The sequence below is a fragment of the Eurosta solidaginis genome, chromosome 1 (assembly GCF_040869045.1).
Source record: "Eurosta solidaginis isolate ZX-2024a chromosome 1, ASM4086904v1, whole genome shotgun sequence".
Lineage (NCBI taxonomy): Eukaryota > Metazoa > Arthropoda > Insecta > Diptera > Tephritidae > Eurosta > Eurosta solidaginis.
The window spans coordinates 381,383,067-381,397,754 of NC_090319.1; the positions used below are offsets into that span (position 1 = coordinate 381,383,067).

Sequence of the window (14,688 nt, forward strand, 5' to 3'; positions counted from 1 at the left end):
GATTGAGCTGAAATTTTGCACACATGTATAACTCCGATGACAATGCAATATTACTTTGTTAGAATTCGATAAATTAATCGATAACACAGTTATCGGTAAAGATTTGTATTTACTTTGGCATAACAGCCTAAGTCCCATACAAACCCGCCGGTACCTATCCGTGGATTGTGATATTTGGACGTGGTGAATCACGCGTGTCACGCGTGGTGAATCTCAACGCTTGCGAAAAGCGGAGACACAACCCTCTGTTGTATTTCTGTGTATAACGAACATAGCTGAATTTTTAAGGCTGTTTAACTCTGTAATCTTTTCTGTAATTTATTTTGCTTTTGGAAAAATTACGTATTTGAAAAAAACTGGCAGAAAAATATTGGTATAACAGCTTAAGTTAAATCAAGAATGGAAAAACTTGGAAAATTTGAGCAGATGTGGCAATTACGCGTGCCCGTTGAACGAAATATTGACAATCTATTGATAATCGCTAGGAAATTAGCGACATTCCATCAACTTAGCAGCACGTTAGCAATACTACTGTTATTATTTGGCCGCTCAAATACACCCATATTAATTCTGCATTAAATTTAAAATATACAACTCAAAAGCTGAACTACCAGCGCTACCGCCATCAGCTCTTTGTCATCATTGCCAGTAGCGCCAATAACACCAAACTCGTGCCTGACACACAATAGTCGTTTCACTCAATAGCGCAAGTGAAATGTACTACGCACTCACTACTAAGTAACGTGAAATATTCGATTGGAGTCATTTCGTCAATGAGCTACCATTGAGCTGGCACCGCATTGGCGCTGGCGCCATGCAATTTACATCACTAAAATTGCACGAATGTCCAGGCTCATGACTTTGTTAATCCAGATGGTGAAAACGAAGACTCAAAGGAATGCAACCTTGCAAACAACAGCCGTCATTTTCAAAGTGTAAAAATTCTGTGATACAACGAACGCTAACGCCGTTAGGCTGTTATCGGTAAGTGCTGCATACTTTTCTGCGCACTTGATTTTGTTTTACAGATTTTTGGCGATGGAATTTTAGCTAAGCGAAAGTAGAATTTTATTTTAAAACAGATTTAACCCACAGATGAGAGATCTGCAATAAGTAGTTGTAAACTGAACGCGGCATAGGCAAAGTTAAGTTATTTAACACTGTTTGACATAATTTTATATGTGCTCTCTGTCAAAAATGCTTCAACTAACTTAGTCACATTTTATTTCGATTATGAATATGCCCCAATATATTCGGATTATGATATAATAAAATTAAAGAAAAAAAAAAAATAAAAAAAAAAAGGAGATCCTAAACGTTCTTAATCATACCATCAAAATTCAACACGTTTTTTATTAGAACAATTAGGACTGTGATATAAACTGTAAGGTTTAATAATTTAGGTGTAAAGTTTTAATGTTAAAAATATATATTTATTTACAATATAGAATTCTTTTGCCGCAGACGAAAAAGCCTAATTATCGTTAAAGCTTACAATGAACTTATAAAGTGTTATATTTCTTTAGAGTCAATTTATTGTTTACTTTTTAGTTAACTTTATTAACCAATAATAAAAGCTTATTTTTAAAAAAGTTTTTTTTTCTTTAATTTTATTACAGGGTATTGAAATATGTAATGTATTTCCTTGATATGGTCGTATGAAAAACTTGATTGATTGTTACATTAAGCAGTGGTACATATCTCTTTACATACAAACTTAAAGTATCACACACTATGTAAAAGTGAGTGTGTACTCACAAATTGAATATGACACAATCCAATTTACACTTGCTTTCAAACTTAAGCCCATTATTTATTTGTTATTGTTATTTTCTCCAGCTATACTTTATTGAAGGAGCTTCTGGGGATGACCTGAAAATCTTGACCAGAATTAGCTTTTGGACAACCTACGTGATATTTTGCGAGGATATCTGCACACGGTGAAGATCACTGCTTTTGGGCCCTACTTGATCGGGGCAGTAACGCTGATACTTTCTGATATGGTGCACAGGCTTTGTGAGGTAATAGTGAAGCCGACAATCTTCTATGAGGTGATGATCCGGTGGAATGTACTAGAAACTAGGGGCATTATCAAAATGTTGATGTTCGTACAGATTATAAAGCGGTTGAAAAGGCTCCGTGAAATGCGATATTCTTTCTTTGGTACCCCACGGTCCAGCATTCTTACCGAATTACTCCCTATAGGGGATAGAACACCACACATTCCTTTCCTCGAGAAGAGGAATGCGAGATCCTTCTGGCCTGAAGTGGAAATATGGGTCAAGGGCAATATCAGTCGCTGCTCAGCGCAGCATTGGAGTTATCCAGGTGAGCTTCTCTAACCGCTGTAGCTACCACTCAACCTAACCTTAACATTTTGTATTGCCTCTCTACCTTTTTTGACTTTTGATCTGTTAACAACTTTGCTCGGGAGAAACTTCAAATTCGAAATCAGGACTGAAATGGAACGGTCTGTTATTGATTTGTTATCGATGAGTTTTCGGTTTGTTACAGCACTGTTGTCGATGAGGTATATACGGTTTATCACTTATTTATCGAAGTTGCAATCGCCATGGTCATGGCCACACTGACGGTCCTCGGTTGAAATCCCGAGAAAGGCAACAGCAAATCTTAAAAAAAGTATTTCCAATTAGAAACACATTTTCTGTCACGCCTTGCAATGACTTATTATACTCAGCTGATCAGAGCTCACAGAGTATATTAACTTTGTTCGCATAACAGTACCCCGTAACGCCACAAACTAATTGAGATAGATATAGACTTCTATATATCACAATAATCTGAGCGAAAAAAGAAATTAATTTAGCCATGTCCGTCCGTCTGTCCGTGAACACGATAACTTCAGAAAATTTTGAGGTATCTTAATAAATTTTGGTATGTAAGTTCCTGAGCAATCATCTGAAATAGCTATTTAAAACGAACGAAATCGGACTATAACCACGTCCACTTTTTCGACATCGAAAATTTCGAAAAACCGAAAAAGTGCGATAATTCATTACCAAAGACGGACAAAGCGGTGACACTAGGTAAGTGGGTTGACCTTATGACGCAGAATAAAAAATTAGTAAAATTTTGGACAATGGGCGTGGCACCGCCCACTTTTAAAAGAAGGTAATTTAAAAATTTAAAAGTTTTGCAAGCTGTAATTTGGCAGCTGAGTATGTAATGTTCGGTTACACCCGAACGTAGCCTTTCTTACTTGTTTTATTTCTCGAAGTGTTTAAAATTTTCTATCGACAATAAAGGTTGTCGTTAATCTTCTGATTTTTTATCGGTTATCCAACAGTTGTCGATTTACTATCGAAAACTTTTCGATTATATACCAAAAAGTTCTAGATTTATTATATAGAAGTTATCGGTTTATGATCGAAAATTTATCATTTATTTATCGAAAAGTTATCGATTTGCTATCAAAAAATAAAATATTTGCTATTAAGACGTTCTCAATACTAAATCGAAAAGTTATCTATTTGGTATAGGGGCGATACCAATTTGTTATCGGCGTCTTATCTTATCAACAAAAAAAGATACACATAAAACTTCAATATATAATCGATGACACATCTGTATTCCGGCTATAACAACCCGATAAGAAAGCAATAAGAAGCCGAGGGCTCTACGAAAATAAGCCGATAATCAACGATAATTTCGCTTTCGATAACAAGCCGAAAACAATAACTTGTCGGTATCTATTATTACCCATTGGATGCCGGCGAAGCTCTTCATATAAAGCCGGAAACTTCTGGTCGAGCTCCAAAGTCATTAGTTTTCTATATTTACGAGCTTCACGAGTGTTTGGTACTTACTCCTTTTTTATTCGACGAACTTTCTACAATCTGAAACGCGCGTGTTACTGCAGGAACATACCTGATATTCAAAATCATTCTCTGTACACTGAAAGAAATAGTGCTAGTAAAATCAAGAAATCGGTTCTGTTGTTCTTGACTTAACGGAGATTCGGTGAAATTGATCGCATTATGGTTAATTCGACCGAGTTCTTTGTCAAATGGTTTAGTCATTTCAACAGAAGAGAAATTGTCGCTCTTAAGTTAACAAAATTCTGTAAAATTAGCAGATTCCTAATCAATCTAACTGATTTTTCTGTTAACACAACTGATCTTACAGGTCATTCCAACGGCGATCAACTGTCAATACATGAGCAAATTTCAAAGAGAATTTTACGCTCACTGCGCTCTCTACTTTGTACTTATGACGATGGCGCCACTTTAAAAAAACATGTAAGGAAGGCTAAGTTCGGGTGTAACCGAACATTACATACTCAGTTGAGAGCTATGGAGACAAAATAAGGGAAAATCACCATGTAGGAAAATGAACCTAGTGTAACCCTGGAATGTGTTGTTTGTACGATATGGGTATCAACTGAAATGTGTTAATGAATATTTTAAAAGGGCGTGGGCCTTAGTTCTATAGGTGTACGCCTTTTCGAGATATCGCCATAAAGGTGGACCAGGGGTGACTCTAGAATTTGTTTGTACGATATGGGTGTCAAGTGAAAGGTGTTAAGGAGTATTTTAAAAGGGAGTGGGCCTTAGTTCTATGGGTAGACGCCTTTTCGATATATCGCCATAAAGGTGGACCAGGGGTGACTCTGTAATGTGTTTGTACAATATGGGTGTCAAATTAAAGGTATTAATAAGAATTTTAAAAGGGAGTTGTGGTAGTTGTATATGTGAAGGCGTTTTCGAGATTTCGACCAAAATGTGCCATGATTCCAAGGGCTTTCGATTTCGCCCTGCAGAACTTTTTCATTTTCTTCTACTTAATATGGTAGGTGTCACACCCATTTTACAAAGTTTTTTTCTAAATGTATATATTGCGTCAATAAACCAATGCAATTATCATGTTTCATCCCTTTTTTCGTATTTGGTATAGAATTATAGCATTTTTTTTCATTTTTCGTAATTTTCGAAATCGAAAAAGTGGGCGTGGTCATAGTCGGATTTCGGTAATTTTTTATACCAATACAAAGTGTGTTCAGATAATTATGTGAACTGAGTTTAGTAAAGATATATCGATTTTTGCTCAAGTAATCGTGTTAACGGCCGAGCGGAAGGACAGACGATCTACTGTGTATAAAAACTGGGCGTGGCTTCAACCGATTTCGCCCTTTTTCACAGAAAACAGTTACCGTGCTAGAATCTAAGCGCCTACCAAATTTCACAAGGATTGGTAAATATTTGTTCGACTTATGGCATTAAATGTATCCTAGACAAATCAAATGAAAAAGGGCGGAGCCACGCCCATTTTGAAATCTTCTTTTATTTTTGTATTTTTTTGCACCATATCATTACTGGAGTAGAATGTTGACATAATTTACTTATATACTGTAAAGATATTAAATTTTATGTACAAATTTCACTTTAAAAAAATTTTTTTTTAAGTGGGCGTGGTCGTTCTCCGGTTTTGCTAATTTTTATTAAGCATACATACAGTAATACAAGTAACGCTCCTGCCAAATTTCATCATGATATCTTCAACGACTGCCAAATTACAGCTTGCAAAACTTCTAAATTACCTTCTTTTAACAGTGGACGGTGCCACGCCCGTTGTCCAAAATTTTACTTATTTTCAATTCAGCGTCATAAGTTCAACCCACCTACCAAGTTTCATCGCTTTATCCGTCTTCGGTAATGAATTATTGCACTTTTTCGATTTTTCGAAATTTTCGATATCGAAAAAGTGGTCGTGGTTATAGTCCGATATCGTTCATTTTAAATAGCGATCTGAGATGAGTGCCCAGGAACCTACATACCAAATTTCGTCCAAATACCTCAAAATTTACTCAAGTTATCGTGTTAATGGACGGACGGACATGGCTCAATCAAATTTTTTTTCGATACTGATGATTTTGATATATGGAAGTATATCTATCTCGATTCCTTTATACCTGTACAACCAACCGTTATCCAATCAAAGTTAATATACTCTGTGAGCTCTGCTCAACTGAGTATAAAAACACCAAAATAAGAAAACCACCAAATCCAAAAAACACACAAAATGGGAAAACAACAAAAAACGAGTTTTTCAGTTATCAATACAAAACGTAAAACCCCTTTTTTGAATTTACTGTGTAAAAAGTTATGAGATACCGGGACACCTATTTATCGGGTACAATTTTGCAACTTCTCCTCCAAGCGAAATGCAAAATTGCGCTCTCTTGTTGCAAAAGTTTTGTTTGAATGAACAGGATTTTTCCAAAGTTAGTAACATTTTGTTCAATTTCTTACGAATTTTCACTCACGCGAACGAATCTAATAAGATAATAAAACACATCCCTTTTTAATGTTGATGTTTCTGACAACATAAAAGTTTGAGTTGTTTTGGAATCGTTTCAACTTAAAATGTTACGAAAATTAAACTTACGGAATTACATGTAAAGTTACTCCAGTGGTGAATTACCTTCCTGCGATTTGATTCTTTACTTTTCTATAACTTAAAAGTTCTCTATTCAAAATATTATGTCAAACATTTATACTCCAAGTTTTGTTCGAAACAATCAAGTGTGGCAACTATATGCTAGAGAAGAAATTGAGAATGAGCTAAGCTGCAACTGAAAGAATTGAGAATCAATTTTGTGACTACTATTTTCATTTCTATTTGCAAAGCGAAGTTCAAAACTTTAAATTAAATAAATTATAAAATATAAAATTTGGTGAAAGTGCGTTTAATAAAAAAAAAAATAATAAAGTGTATAATGTTTAATGTGTGCCAGCATATTTGATGTACGCCCAATTGAAGTTCGGTTAGTAAGTACGTACATATGTATGTATATATAGCAAGCATGCATATTTATGTATTCACATATTTACGTATGTATGTATATGGCAACATATGTAGGTACTTTCGTACAAAGCTGTCGCAACAACTTTCTTTGTTCATTGGACTACTAAAACGGTCAATTGCGAATCAACGATTTGTGCGCAGTTGATTCAACATCTTGTTGCGATGGATACAAATTTACAGAAATTTCGGTTGAATTGTCCCGTATTTCGGTTGATTTTACCAGTCTTTTTCTTTCAGTGTACGACATTTTATTTAAAAAAATTATGATAATCAATCACCACAAATCAGTCTTCTCTCAGTTTTATAATGAACGCTGATTTCTATATATAGTTTTAGCAAAAGTAGTTGATTGCCTCTCTATTGACGAAGCCAGTTCGCCTTTACTGCCTTCAAACCATGGATTTTACTAAACAAGTGTCAGTAAGTCTTTATTAAATAAAAATAGTCGCTTATGTCATTTGTTAGATTTCTAGCCTCTAGTAAAAATGCAAAGCTCAATGAAATTAAAAAATTATAATGAAAACCCACCAACTTCAGTGCGTGGAATTTGTTTTTATGCTAATTACTAATTGGCATGTGATTAGATAATTAACATTGGAAAAGAAATTAATGAAGTAAACAACTTAATCTTTGTATGTAAACGGAAATACATACATACATATATATGACCTGAGTTGAGAAATTAGTTTTGTAAAATTAAATATGGAAATGTTGTTTTTATTGGCAAATCTGTAAATATTTTTACGTTCTTTTTTAATATTATTGCTTTAATTTGTATTTAATTGTCAAGACTATGGCAAACATTTAATTTAATTTTTTATGGAAAAATTTGTAATCTTATTAATATGTTTATTGTTTTTCAGTTCGTTCAGCAGTATTTGTTATACGCCGAAATTACCAACAAAAACCGCTACATGGTTATTAGTACGAATATTTTGGCATTCAATATTTTAGCTTATTTAATGTGAAAACCTGTTCGTCAAGTCAACTAGAATTTCGACGACGGGTTGCTCATGTATGGGAAGTATTGAGTATTGACACTCAAGAAATGATATAATTTCAAATAAACATCTGCTCACATACATAAGCGCGCATATGCGTCATTTTTGATGATGGCTATTCATTTTTAGGTGTTGGCTTCAAGCTTTGCTTTTTGAAGGTCTTTTTTTTAATATTATTTTCTTAATTAACTTCGATTAATTTGACATAAGATATATGCGATATCGATGTAGAATTTTTTTTTTTAATTAATTAGAGATAGGATTTGCTATGTTAGCAATATAAGTAATCTTAACTTAACAGAACGTATGTGTACCTAAATTTTTCACCATATAAAAGGCTGTTGCTAAGTAAGAAAATTTGGAATCGTTCAACGACCATACCGCTTGTACAAGAACTATAGGCCATGCAGAAGTGACATATAAAACAAAGTATGCTACAAAGTTGACAAACGTGGAAAATCATAAATTTTCTATTTCTACACTTGAAAATGATTTTGAGTTCATATGGATACGACTATTAAGCTGAATAAAGTTTTCGCTATGTTATCGATTTTCTATCGGAAGATAATCGATTATTTATTGAAAAGAATGTAACCAATTTTGTATGCGGTTGTTACTGATTTTTTGCCGGAGTGGTACACATTTTTTATCGTACTTGAGGAGGACTTGGTACTGACGCTTTTTTCTTGGCGGCACTATGTACAGATCATTGCAAAATTCTTCTTGGGATCGTTTTGGAAATATTTCGCTATTTTTTATCCTTTCGATAATGTATGGGTATTGATTCAGAATTATTTTCTTGAAAGGATTTCGGGATGATTTCTGAAAAATCATCGGATTATTTACACATCATTTCGAGACCAACTGGAGAATTCTGCAATATAATTCCGGGATAAACGTTTGATAACTGTGATAGTGTTTCGGTATTTTTTGAGTATTATCTTGGGTTCAACTAACAACTTTTTTGGTATCATTTCGGGACTATCTTCGAATACTTTCGAAACATTTCGGAATTATTTGAACATTATCGCCGGCCAAAAAGAAACTTTTTCGGGATCATTCATTTCATTTCGGAAATGTTTTCCGGAACATTTCTGGATGATTTCGGCATTGCTTTCAGAGACATTTCAGATTACTTCGGAACCATATTGAGAACACTTTTTCAATTAGAATAAAATGGCGCCCCTCAAGAATGGTTTGGCACACACTCCGAGTGTATTTCTGCTTTGAAAAGCTCCTCGCCGAAAATTCAGATACTTGCAGATGCCGTTCAGAACCAGCATAAATTAGGTAGTTCAGCCCTCGTAACACGACCTAAATTGGAGGATAAGCTTGGTCTTAATCTCCTTGGGGGAGTAGTAGTTTTTACTTATCGAAATCACTTCCAGATTGTTTTCGTTTTCAATGCGGACTTTTGCAAGTTTATATTAATATTTCAGTGTATCGGGATTGCTTATACTATTTCAGGATCAGTTATTGGAACTATTTCGGGTTATCTTCAGACAGAATTGTGATCGATATAGTTTCGTGATTGTTTTCGGAGTATTTTGGAACTTTTTTCATGATATTTTCGGAAGCAGTTCGAGCTTATTTTAAGATTTGTATCGTCACGATATCGAAACTAACGGAAGGTTTCATGTGGAAAATGGGAATGATTTTTCGCCAGAGAAGTTTCTTTGTCATTTTACTTAGTATAGAGTTTTTTAAAAAGCAAGAAGATTATTCTGTTCACAAGACATGCTTCTCTTTGTTTAGGGAAGTTTCATTAGGAAGAAAGCCCTAAGGCGAAATATAAATCCTATTTGGGATAAAATGTTTTTTGAGTGTAGAAAAAATTTCTCAAAAAATGTTTGGACAAAAGGGCGAGTATCAAGTTAAATTTAAATATAAGCTATACGCAAATAGGACAAAAATACAGCAGTTAAAAGCCAGAAGCGCTTCGAAACAAAAAAATATTGCGTTTAAAAGGGATGACACATCCAAATAGTTGTTAGCATATATTTCCTAAGTAGAAAACAAAAATATATAGTTTTAATTTAAAATACAATGCATTGACAATTCGGCCTAATTTTTCCAGTACCAAATTTTGCTTTCAAAATCTAAAATTTGTTCATTTTACCACCCACCGGGGAAAACAGCACGTGCTTGGTTTATTGAAAAAAGAATAATCACTTAATTTTAAAAGCAACTAATAATCAAAAGGTGTTAAAGCAGCTAAGAAAAATATTTTCTGATAAAATGAAAAAAAAATCTTGTTTTGTTTGACTCACCAAAATTTTCCGCTATTGTATTGGACACAGCTGGATATCAAATGATGAATATTACAATCAACTGTTAATTACACTTTACACACAAACTTGCAAGGCACTTTTTCATGCACAAATGCAATTGATAGTTTTCTTATATGAAATTTTTAATTTTTCACTTGAGCACAAATTACACAAAGAGGCTTATAGAGTAGAAATTTTGTAAGTAGGAAGTGCAATGGACACTAGATGAGCTGAACCTGTAATGAGAAGAGACGAATAGAAAATTAGTTCCATAATTAACACTCAAAATTGTAAATAATAAGAAACATTTTAGCTGTGAGATTAATTTAATCTGAAGTTAAAGGGAGGTTGCTTTTCAATTTAAGTTTTAGACAATACTTCGTTTAGTTATTGTTGAATCACATTTTTTCCTTGTAATTTTTTTTTTTTTTTAATTGCTGCATTATTGCATGTTAGTGCATTATCATCCTAATCCAAAGCAACAAATACAAAATTAACAAGTAAGGAAGGCTAAGTTCGAGTGTAACCGAACATTACACACTCAGCTGAAAGCTTTGAAGACAAAATAAGGGAAAATCACTATGTAGGAAAATGAACCTAGGGTAACCCTGGAATGTGTTTGTATGACATGGGTATCAAATGAGAGGTGTTAATGGTTATTTTCAAAGGGAGTGGGCCTTAGTTCTAGAGGTGGATGCCTTTTCGAGATATCGCCATAAAGGTGGACCAGGGTGACCCAGAACATCATCTGTCGGGTACCGCTAATTTATTTACGAACAGTATTCCTGCCATGATTCCAAGGACTTTTGATTTCGCCCTGCAGAACTTTTCCATTTTCTTCTATTTAATATGGTAGGTGTCACACCCATTTTACCAAGTTTTTTTCTAAAGTTATATTTTACGTCAATAGACCAATACAATTACCATGTTTCATCCCTTTTTTCGTATCTGGTATATAATTATGGCATTTTTTTCATTTTTCGTAATTTTCGATATCGAAAAAGTGGGCGTGGTCATAGTCGGATTTCGGGCATTTTTTACACCAATACAAAGTGAGTTCAGATAAGTGCGTGAACTGAGTTTAGTAAAGATATGTCGATTTTTGCTCATGTTATCGTGTTAACGGCCGAGCGGAAGGACAGACGGTCGACTGTGTATAAAAACTGGGCGTGGCTTCAACCGATTTCGCCCATTTTCACAGAAAAAAGTTACCGTCATAGAGTCTATGCCTCTACCAAATTTCAAAAGGATTGGTAAATTTTTGTTCGACTTATGGCATTAAAAGTATCCTAGACAAATTAAATGAAAAAAGGGGAGCCACGCCCATTTTGAAATTTTCTTTTATTTTTGTATTTTGTTGCACCATATCATTACTCGAGAGGAATGAATTTACATATATATACTGTAAAGATATTAAATTTTTTGTTAAAATTTGACTTTAAAAAAAATTTTTTTTTTGAAGTGGGCGTGTTCGTAATCTGATTTGCAAATTTTTTATTTGGCACACATATAGTAATAGGAGTAACGTTCCTGCCAAATTTCATCATGATACCCTCAACGACTGCCAAATTACAGCTTGCAAAACTTTTAAGTTACCTTCTTTTAAAGTGGGCGGTGCCACGCCGATTGTCCAAAATTTTAGTAATTTTCTATTCTGCGTCATAAGGTAAACCCACCTACCTAGTTGTATCGCTTTATCCGTCTTTGGTAATGAATATCGCACTTTTTCGGTTTTTCGAAATTTTCAATATCGAAAAAGTGGGCGTGGTTATAGTCCGATTTCGCTCATTTTAAATAGCGATCTCAGATAAGTGCCCATAAATCTACATGCCAAATTTCATTAAGATAAATTTACTCAAGTTATCGTGTTCACGGACAGACAGACGGACGGACGGACATGGCTAAATGAATTTCTTTTTTCGCCCAGATCATTTTGATTATAGAAGTCAATATCTATCTCGATTAGTTTATGCCGTTACGGAGTACCTTTATGCGAACAAAATTAATATACTCTGTGAGCTCTGCTCAGCTGAGTATAAAAACCAAAAAATTAAATTGTTCAATTAGTGAGCGACGGGGCGTGTGAGTAACATTGAATCATTGGTGTGTAGCTGAAAATGTGAAAAATAGAGTAATGATTGCAACAAAAAATTCAATGCATATTTTTGTTTAAAAATTTAAATCCTAGTGTACATTGAAGAATTTAATTAAAACAAGCAATAAACAAACAAATCTTGCAACAATTTATCATAACATGTTGCTTCCACGCCTATCAGCCGTGCTTTTGTGTAATCACCACGGGCTTAATTGAAACCAAATGCACTTAATTGTGTATGCCAGTTTTGTGGAATAGTACTTAAGCAATTTTGCAATCTTTTTAAACGAAAAACTAATCAACATTGGAATGCAGCTCAAGCAAATAAAACTTGACGCTGTGTTTTCCAAAAGCAAATATTCTTTGGAAATTGTATGTAGTTTTTACAGTTTTGAAGTAAGGGCCATTAGGGTGGCATTTTGATGTAGTGAAAATAATGCACAACACATTTAATAAAATAGATTGTAAAAGTATCAGTTTTTTCTAACGATTCGAGGTGGCATATCTCGACTTTAGTTTTTCCATACAAATCGGGGAAAAATTTGTTGGGCCACCCTAATGTGCATACCTTTAAAACAGGGATCGCCACAAGCTTCTTATGGAAGCGTGGCCAGACCTACTTTGAAATCAAAACAAAAAAAAAAAAAAAATGGCGAAGGAGCTAGTAAAAAGTACACTGTAAAAACTTCGAAAATTCATCAAATGATATTATTTTAGAAAGAAAATTATACATTTTGTAATCCTGATAGAAGGTAAATTCATTCGTTTTTTTTTTAATTAAATTTTTTATATTTTTAAAATTTTTTTTTTATTTTTAGGTTTTTTATTTTTTTGTTTTGTTTTGTTTTTTAGAAATTTAGAAATTTTTTAATTCTGATAAAAGAAAAATTCATTCAATTATTTTATTTAATCTTTTATATTTTTTGTTTTTATTTTTTGTATATTTTAAAAAAATTTTTTTTGTTTTGTTTTAATTTTTTTATTTAATAGTATTTCGGAAAGAAGGATTAGAGTGGAGATAGTAACTTACTGTAAATTGTCCGCAATAAATTTTTCTATATCTATTTTGATGTTTGTGGTTGATAATTTCAGAAGCGCTTCTAAATGCTGATTTGTAGCTCTATTTCTGTTATATGTTTTTATTTGCTTAAAGAATCAAAAGAAGCTTTCACAAATGTGCGTACTACCAAACATTGAATAAAATTTTAAAACTTCTTGACGCAGTAAGGGATATTTCTCCTTGTTTACAACTTTCCAAAAATCAATGCCTTTTAAATCTAGTAACCGTAGTTGAGAGTCGCATTGTAAGTCGCATAGCCCCATTTGGAGTTCTGGGCTCTGCTCATTTGCAGCGCATGTCATGGGTATAAAAAAATTGGTAACATTTTCCTGTTGCTGAGAGATTTAAAGTAATTTAAATTGTGATATTCGCTTTAGTCGCATCAACCCGTCAAAACTGATAAATATGCATTCAAGCCGAATTAAAGACATGAATTAATAATACTCGCATACCTATTTACATACGTCCTATTCGATTTGCCTGAAATGTGGTATATAAATTTGCCTATATTAGTATTTACGATTCTGTTTTCCGGGAAGTAGACCAGAGATGGACTGGGACTGGGATTAGGACTAGGACTGGGACTGAGACTCGGAGTGGGACTGGGACTGGGACTGGAACAAAATACATACCATCCTCTGGGACTGGCAATAAGAGATGAAGAGGAATGAGAAGAACTTGGGAGAAGAGAAAAGAGAAAAGGGGAAGGAGACTGTCATCGGGTTCTGAACCATATTCCAAATTTCAAGCTTGTAGCTTATCGGGAAATTAATTAAATTTCCATTACAAAATTCTGTTCGCTACACAGAATCGAGCTAAATAAAACCGTTTAAACAAAAAAACCCGGCTGTTATTTATTATATTCTATTAGATAAATGAGTGATAATCTTAAATTATCTTCTCCGGTTAATAATGGTGAAACAAAGCATGCATATACTACAAACTTATCACTAATATGTATATTCCATATTCAATTTTTAAGTCAAGTGAGACAAAATAAAGTTTTGTCAGTGCACGCCTATTTATTATTTTGTTTTCTAAAAAAATAGCTACAACCATTCTGCGAGCATAAATGGAGCTGGTACGTACACAAACCCAGTCGGACTTTGTAGCTTTCAAAATTAACGCATTGCATTGTTTTCTTGAATGCATTTAAAAATACTTCTACATGCGTTCAATTCAAATTTCATTTAATCTAATCTAATATATATTATAAATGGGAAAGTTTGGATGTTAAGATGTTTGGATGTTTGGATGTTTAGATGTTTGGATGTTTGGATATTTGGATGTTTGTCCAGACGTTTGTCTTTGTGACTCAATAACGCAAGAACGGCTGGACCGATTTGGATGAAATTTTGCACACATATAGCCAATAGTCTAGAAGGATCTACTAGCTATATATTTTTCAAAAGGGGTGTGGTCCCCGCCCCCTAGGAA

At 33.7% G+C, this 14,688-nt stretch overlaps 1 protein-coding gene across 7 annotated transcripts in view; it reads right to left on the bottom strand.

Annotated features, from left to right (window-relative positions):
• The window catches only part of cv-c (crossveinless c), a 592,078-nt gene that overhangs the window by 406,005 nt on the left and 171,385 nt on the right, over positions 1–14,688 (bottom strand). For all 7 annotated transcript variants that reach the window (XM_067763245.1, XM_067763249.1, XM_067763248.1 and 4 more), the window contains one exon: positions 10,097–10,332. The gene's annotated coding sequence lies outside the window, so the exon portion shown is untranslated. The remainder of the gene's footprint in view (positions 1–10,096; positions 10,333–14,688) is intronic.